The 7500-nt window shown below is 60.2% G+C and overlaps 1 non-coding gene across 1 annotated transcript; it reads right to left on the bottom strand.

Moving 5' to 3' along the window:
- Positions 1-1123: 1123 nt before the first annotated feature.
- LOC142794185 (small subunit ribosomal RNA) lies at positions 1124-2938 on the bottom strand. The gene has a single exon (XR_012892137.1). It is a non-coding gene; the product is annotated as a small subunit ribosomal RNA (ribosomal RNA).
- Between the last annotated feature and the right edge of the window lie 4562 nt (positions 2939-7500).

Genomic DNA, 7500 nt, shown 5'->3' with positions numbered 1-7500 from the left:
AACAGGTGGAGCCAGGCGCGCCGTACTTGCGCGGCACTTCCCACGTCCACCGAAGTCGGTGCCAAGGACCACTTTCGGCGCCGGAGCCGCGTACGAGCCTACTCGAGGCGGAAGAACGAAGCCAGCAAGGGCCTGGCCGCAAGTGCGTTCAATTGTCGGGACGTCCAAGTCCCTCGTTCTTCCGTGCTTCCTCTTTCGGCAAGTCGTTGCGGCACCTTCCCAAAGCGCGCAGACCCGCTAATCGCGACGAGCGCGACGTGGCCGTGCCGCCTTTCCCTCGGCAGCAAGCAAAACGCCTGGCAACGTCGACGCTCCCCTAACCGCGATCTCGCACCGTGTTTCGTGTGGCGAATTCAAAAGCCGGCCGGCGCTGCTGCAACCATTACGGTCGGTACGCATACGCCGCGGAGGGCGGGACGGTCATCGGAGCGTGCGGTTCCTCCATCGAGTACTGCGCACCTCGGCCGTCGCATCGCCGTGCCATGACCGGCCGCGCGTCAACGCGAACCGGTGCCAGCGAGATCCCTCGCCTGCAAGAACCGACCGGCAGCCTCCGTCACCCGAGGACGCGGAGGCGCTTGCCGCGGACGGCGGGACGGTATGCACTGGTGCACAGCGGACCCGTCACATCGCCAGTTCCTTGACCGACCGCCGACGCTTGTGCCGTTCCTCTCGTACTTGGCAGTCGCCGCGCGATTGTCGGGTCTCGTTCTTGCACGCTCGAACGGTCGGGAGGGCACTCGGCTGGCGTTTCGGGAACGCGCAGCCTCGCCTTCTACCGACGTAACCACGACTCGCCGTTCGCGCTCCGCCGCTCCTGTTTACAGTACTAGGCGGTCCCGCAGCGGTCGGGTCGCGCATTTCGAGCGCTTCGAGCCACGGTGCAGTGGCGGGTCGAAAGCCGACCTATGAGTGCGTTGCGCCGTTTGTACCCGCGTCCGCCACCTGGCCGACCGTCCAAGGTCGCGGTGTTGGCGTCCGCTGGGCGCAACAATTTGTCACGGGGTGCCGCTCCACATTCAGGCAGCCCCGTGGGGAAAAGCCGACCCCGCGTCCAAACGGGGTCAGCGGCAGAAAGTGTCGGGCGCAGACGCAGCTGAGGCGCTCACCCTTCACAATCCGTTAATGATCCTTCCGCAGGTTCACCTACGGAAACCTTGTTACGACTTTTACTTCCTCTAAATGATCAAGTTTGGTCATCTTTCCAACAGACCGGCGCAACCGAAAGGCCGCGCCGGACATCGGTCCGAAGACCTCACTAAATCATTCAATCGGTAGTAGCGACGGGCGGTGTGTACAAAGGGCAGGGACGTAATCAACGCGAGCTTATGACTCGCGCTTACTGGGAATTCCTCGTTCAAGGGGAACAATTGCAAGCCCCTATCCCAATCACGAAAGAAGTTCCACGGGTTACCCAGTCTTTTCAGACAGGGATAAAGACACGCTGCTTCCTTCAGTGTAGCGCGCGTGCGGCCCCGGACATCTAAGGGCATCACAGACCTGTTATTGCTCTGTTTCGTGCGGCTAGGAGCCGCTTGTCCCTCTAAGAAGGTTGTAAGGTGCTGGGAACCCCGCACCTATTTAATAGGCTAGAGTCTCGTTCGTTATCGGAATTAACCAGACAAATCGCTCCACCAACTAAGAACGGCCATGCACCACCATCCACCGAATCAAGAAAGAGCTCTCAATCTGTCAATCCTCCCAGTGTCCGGGCCGGGTAAGTTTTCCCGTGTTGAGTCAAATTAAGCCGCAGGCTCCACTCCTGGTGGTGCCCTTCCGTCAATTCCTTTAAGTTTCAGCTTTGCAACCATACTTCCCCCGGAACCCAAATACTTTGGTTTCCCGGAAGCTGCCCGCCGAGTCATTTGAGTAACTCAGGCGGATCGCTGGTTGGCATCGTTTATGGTCAGAACTAGGGCGGTATCTGATCGCCTTCGAACCTCTGACTTTCGTTCTTGATCAATGAAAACATTCTTGGCAAATGCTTTCGCAGTAGTTCGTCTTGCGACGGTCCAAGAATTTCACCTCTAGCGCCGCAATACGAATGCCCCCGTCCGTCCCTCTTAATCATTACCTCGTATTCCAAAAACCAACAGAACAGAAACGAGGTCTTGTTCTATTATTCCATGCAAGTTTATTCAGGCGACTCGCCTGCGTTGAGCACTCTAATTTTTTCAAAGTAAAAGCACCGGCCATCTCGAGGCACACAATGAAGTGCACCAAGAAAGAACCGGCATGATGTTCAGTCCGAGCCGTCGCATCGGGTAGATGCACTACTCGTCTGGAACTGAGATCCAACTACGAGCTTTTTAACCGCAGCAGCTTTAGTATACGCTATTGGAGCTGGAATTACCGCGGCTGCTGGCACCAGACTTGCCCTCCAATTGATCCTCGTTAAAGGATTTAGAGTGTACTCATTTCAATTACGGGGCCTCAAAAGAGTCCCGTATTGTTATTTTTCGTCACTACCTCCCCGTGCCGGGAGTGGGTAATTTGCGCGCCTGCTGCCTTCCTTGGATGTGGTAGCCGTTTCTCAGGCTCCCTCTCCGGAATCGAACCCTGATTCTCCGTTACCCGTAACAACCATGGTAAGCAAGTAACCTACCATCGAAAGTTGATAAGGCAGACACTTGAAAGAAACGTCGCCGGCTCGTGGCCATGCGATCAGCACAAAGTTATCCAGAGTCACCACACAATACGGGCCGAAACCCGATCGATCTTGGTCTAATAAAAGCACCCGTTACCCAAAGGGCTCCAGGCTCACTGCATGTATTAGCTCTAGAATTGCCACAGTTATCCAAGTAGGAAGAAACGATCTAAGGAACCATAACTGATTTAATGAGCCATTCGCGGTTTCGCCTTATTTCGGCATGTACTTAGACATGCATGGCTTAATCTTTGAGACAAGCATATGATTACTGGCAGGATCAACCAGGTAATCGTTCGACTGCGCGTCCGTCCTCGCCTTCGGCGGGCCGGACGCAGTCTGTGTGCGGCGGAGGCCACCTTCAGGCGCCCCAACACGCTTATTTTGCACTCCGAGATGACGGCGTTCGAGCTCGCTACGGCACAACCTTCCCGAAAGACGAGTGGGAGCCGTGCGGCAAGAAGCACGTTCATGCTCGCTCTTTTTCGTTGCATCGACTCGGTCGCGCCGTGCGGGTTGCCCAAGCCCGCTGCACTGTCGGTGGACCGGCCGGAACTAGCAACGGAGCCGAGACTGCAAAGCCGCCAGACGACGGGTCACGCCCGCGTCTTCGGCGCTTTCGCATCTGAATCGCCCGAGGACGACACGGAACACACCTCGATATCGTGGTAAAACGGCACCGTCCGACAACCAGCCCCTAACGCATCAAGCGGATGAGGCTGCAGACGACTGCCGTGGATTCCCCTGGAGCAGACCCGAGGACACGCTTGACGAGGCCGAAGCCCGCCGCATATCAGACACCCGGTCGCTTTCGCGTACGCCGCTCACGAGAACCCCCACATAATAGCAGCGATAAGTACCCAGACCTCCTTGGGCACTAATACGAGCGTACTCGAGAAAATTTCACCGCGGGTGTGCCCCGAAACGTGTGGCACGTTGAGCGTGCCACAAGTCTACGTCGCTCTCAAACCCGCCGAGGTCGTAGAATTTGCGACCCTACTCACGAAATTCCCACCGAGGATACGGCCGCAAACGTACCGCACCTTGGGTAGGCCACGAGTTTGTGCAACACTACGCTGACGGCACAGCACCGAGGTCGTGCGCGCACGCACGGGAAAATTCCGCCGCGGTTTCTGCCGAAAACGTGAGGCACCACGACTCTCCGCAAGTTCGCGTCGACTGCGAAAGACCGAAGTCGTGAACGACGTGTCCGCTACTCGCCGCCGACACGCTGGACACCAAACGTACAACGACTCGACGGCGTCGTAGAGGCCCACGACGCGGTTTTCCTTAACGACGTCTCGGCGTGGCACCGACAGGTTAGAACGGCCGACCAACGTTCCCTGTCCGCCGTTCGGCTCAGTCGAAGGGCTCGGCGACTTCGGCAACGCTGCGAAGCCGCACGGTGACGCACGCCATGTCCCCATTTTTTTTTTTTTCTTTCTGCGTCTGCCGGGGTGCCCCTATAATAGCAGCGATAAGCACCCAGACCGCCGTGGGTCGCTCGCCCCGGCTGACGTGGTTTTTCGTACTCCTGCGGCGGTCGCCGTCAAGCACGTCCAAATACGCTACTTTCGTGGGCGCATTCACGCTCTTTCGCTTCGCCGGAGTGCCAGCACTCACTCTGCCAAAAACGGCGAACATCCGAGCGGCGGTTCCCACTTTTGCGTCGGCGTCGCAAACCCCGCCCCGGCAGACGAGGTTTGCCGTACTCGTGCGACGGTGGCCGGCGGGCACGTCGAAAGACGCCGATATCGTGCGCGAATTGGCGCACCTTGGCTTCACCGGAGTGCCGCCACTGACTCCTCCAAAAACGGCGAAGATCCGAGCGGCGCTTCCCACTTTCGCATCGGCGTCCCGAACTCCGCCCCGGCTGACGCGGTTTACCGTACTCGTGCGACGGTCGCCGGCGAGCACGTGGAAAGACGCCGATATCGTGCCCGAATCGGCTCCGTTCGGCTTCGCCGGAGTGCCAGCACTGGCTCGGCGAAAGACGACGAACATCCGAGCGACGGTTCTCACTATTGCGTACGCGTCGCAAACCCCGCCCCGGCAGACGCACTTTGCCGTACTCGTGCGACGGTCGCCGGCGAGCACGTAGAAAGACGCCGATATCGTGCCGGAATCGGCCCCGTTTGGCTTCGCCGGAGTGCCAGCACTCACTCGGCCACAAACGGCGAACATCCGAGCGGCGGTTCCCACTTAGCCGTCGGCGTCCCGAACTCCGCCCCGGCAGACGCGGTTGCCGAGCTCGTGCGACTAGCGACCGCGAAGCCGTCTCGCGACGCCGCTTTCGTGCGCGGCTCCCACTGCGACCTGGGTCACCCGAGGTCGACGAGCAAGAAAGAATGTCGAAAAAAAATTTTTTTTTTTTTGCGTCTGCCGGGGTGCCCCTATAATAGCAGCGATAAGCACCCAGACCGCCATGGGTCGCTCGCCCCGGCTGACGTGGTTTTTCGTTTTCCTGCGGTGGTCGTCGTCAAGCACGTCCAAACACGCCACTTTCGTGGGCGCATTCGCGCTCTTTCGCTTCGCCGGAGTGCCAGCACTCACTCTGCCAAAAACGGCGAACATCCTAGTGGCGGTTCCCACTTTTGCGTCGGCGTCGCCAACCCCGCCCCGGCATACGCGGTTTGCCGTACTCGTGCGGCGGTGGCCGGCGGGCACGTTGAAAGACACCGATATCGTGCGCGAGTCGATGCTTCTTGGTCTCGCAGGAGGGCCGCCACTCACTCCTGCAAAAACGGCGAAGATCCGAGCGGCGCTTCCCACTTTTTCGTCGGCATCGCAAACCTCGCCCCGGCAGACGCGCTTTGCCGTACTCGTGCGACGGTCGCCGGCGAGCACGTCGAAATACGCCGATATCGTGCCCGAATCGGCCCCGTTTCGCTTCGCCGGAGTGCCAGCACTCACTCGGCCAAAAACGGCGAACATCCGAGCAGCGGTACCCACTTAGCCGTCGGCATCCCGAACTCCGCGCCGGCTGACGCGGTTGCCGAGCTCGTGCGACTAGCGACCGCGAACGCGTCTCGCGACGCCGCTTTCGTGCGCGGCTCCCATTGCGACCTGGGTTACCCGAGCTCGACCAGCAAAAAAGAAGGTCGAAAAAAAATTTTTTTTTTCTGCGTCTGCCGGGGTGCCCCTATAATAGCAGCGATAAGCACCCAGACCGCCGTGGGTCGCTCGCCCCGGCTGACGTGGTTTTTCGTACTCCTGCAGCGGTCGCCGTCAAGCACGTCCAAATACGCCACTTTCGTGGGCGCTTTCGCGCTCTTTCGCGTCGCCGGTGTGCCAGCACTCACTCTGCCAAAAACGGCGAACATCCTAGTGGCGGTTCCCACTTTTGCGTCGGCGTCGCCAACCCCGCCCCGGCATACGCGGTTTGCCGTACTCGTGCGGCGGTGGCCGGCGGGCACGTCGAAAGACACCGATATCGTGCGCGAGTCGATGCTTCTTGGTCTCGCAGGAGGGCCGCCACTCACTCCTGCAAAAACGGCGAAGATCCGAGCGGCGCTTCCCACTTTTTCGTCGGCATCGCAAACCTCGCCCCGGCAGACGCGCTTTGCCGTACTCGTGCGACGGTCGCCGGCGAGCACGTCGAAATACGCCGATATCGTGCCCGAATCGGCCCCGTTTCGCTTCGCCGGAGTGCCAGCACTCACTCGGCCAAAAACGGCGAACATCCGAGCAGCGGTACCCACTTAGCCGTCGGCATCCCGAACTCCGCGCCGGCTGACGCGGTTGCCGAGCTCGTGCGACTAGCGACCGCGAACGCGTCTCGCGACGCCGCTTTCGTGCGCGGCTCCCATTGCGACCTGGGTTACCCGAGCTCGACCAGCAAAAAAGAAGGTCGAAAAAAAATTTTTTTTTCTGCGTCTGCCGGGGTGCCCCTATAATAGCAGCGATAAGCACCCAGACCGCCGTGGGTCGCTCGCCCCGGCTGACGTGGTTTTTCGTACTCCTGCAGCGGTCGCCGTCAAGCACGTCCAAATACGCCACTTTCGTGGGCGCTTTCGCGCTCTTTCGCGTCGCCGGTGTGCCAGCACTCACTCTGCCAAAAACGGCCAACATCCGAGCGGCGGTTCCCACTTTTGCGTCGGCGTCGTAAACCCCGCCCCGGCAGACGCGGTTTGCCCTACTCGTTCGACGGTCGCCGGCGAGCGCGTCGAAAGACGCCGATATCGTGCGCTAATTGGCGCTCCTTGGCTTCTCCGGAGTGCCGCCACTCACTCCTCCAAAAACGGCGAAGATCCGAGCGGCGTTCTCCACTTTCGCATCGGCGTCCCGAACTCCGCCCGGGCTGACGCGGTTTACCGTACTCGTGCGACGGTCGCCGCCGGGCACGTCGAAAGACGCCGATATCGTGCCGTAATCGGCCCCGTTTGGCTTCGCCCGAGTGCCAGCACTCACTCGGCCAAAAACGGCGAACATCCGAGCAGCGTTTCCCACTTTCGCATCGGCGTCCCGAAGCCCGCCCCGGCAGACGCGGTTTGCCCTACTCGAGCGACGGTCGCCGGCGATCACGTCGAAAGGCGCCGAATTCGTGCACGAATCGATGCTTCTTGGTCTCGCAGGAGGGCCGCCACTCACTCCTGCAAAAACGGCGAAGATCCGAGTTGCGCTTCCCACTTTTTCGTCGGCGTCCCGAACTACGCCCCGGCTGACGCGGTTTACCGTACTCGTGCGACGGTCGCCGGCGGGCACTTCAAAATACGCCGATTTCGTGGGCGCATTCACGCTGTTTCGCTTCCCCGGAGTGCCAACACTCACTCTGCCGAAAGCGGCGATCATCCGAGCGGCGGTTCCCACTTTTGCGTCGGCTTCGCAAACGGCGCCCCGGCAGACGCGCTCGT

The sequence above is a fragment of the Rhipicephalus microplus genome, unplaced genomic scaffold (genome assembly GCF_043290135.1).
Source record: "Rhipicephalus microplus isolate Deutch F79 unplaced genomic scaffold, USDA_Rmic scaffold_385, whole genome shotgun sequence".
Lineage (NCBI taxonomy): Eukaryota > Metazoa > Arthropoda > Arachnida > Ixodida > Ixodidae > Rhipicephalus > Rhipicephalus microplus.
The sequence above is the reverse complement of the archived record's forward strand: the minus strand, read 5'-3'. Positions and strand labels throughout refer to the sequence as shown.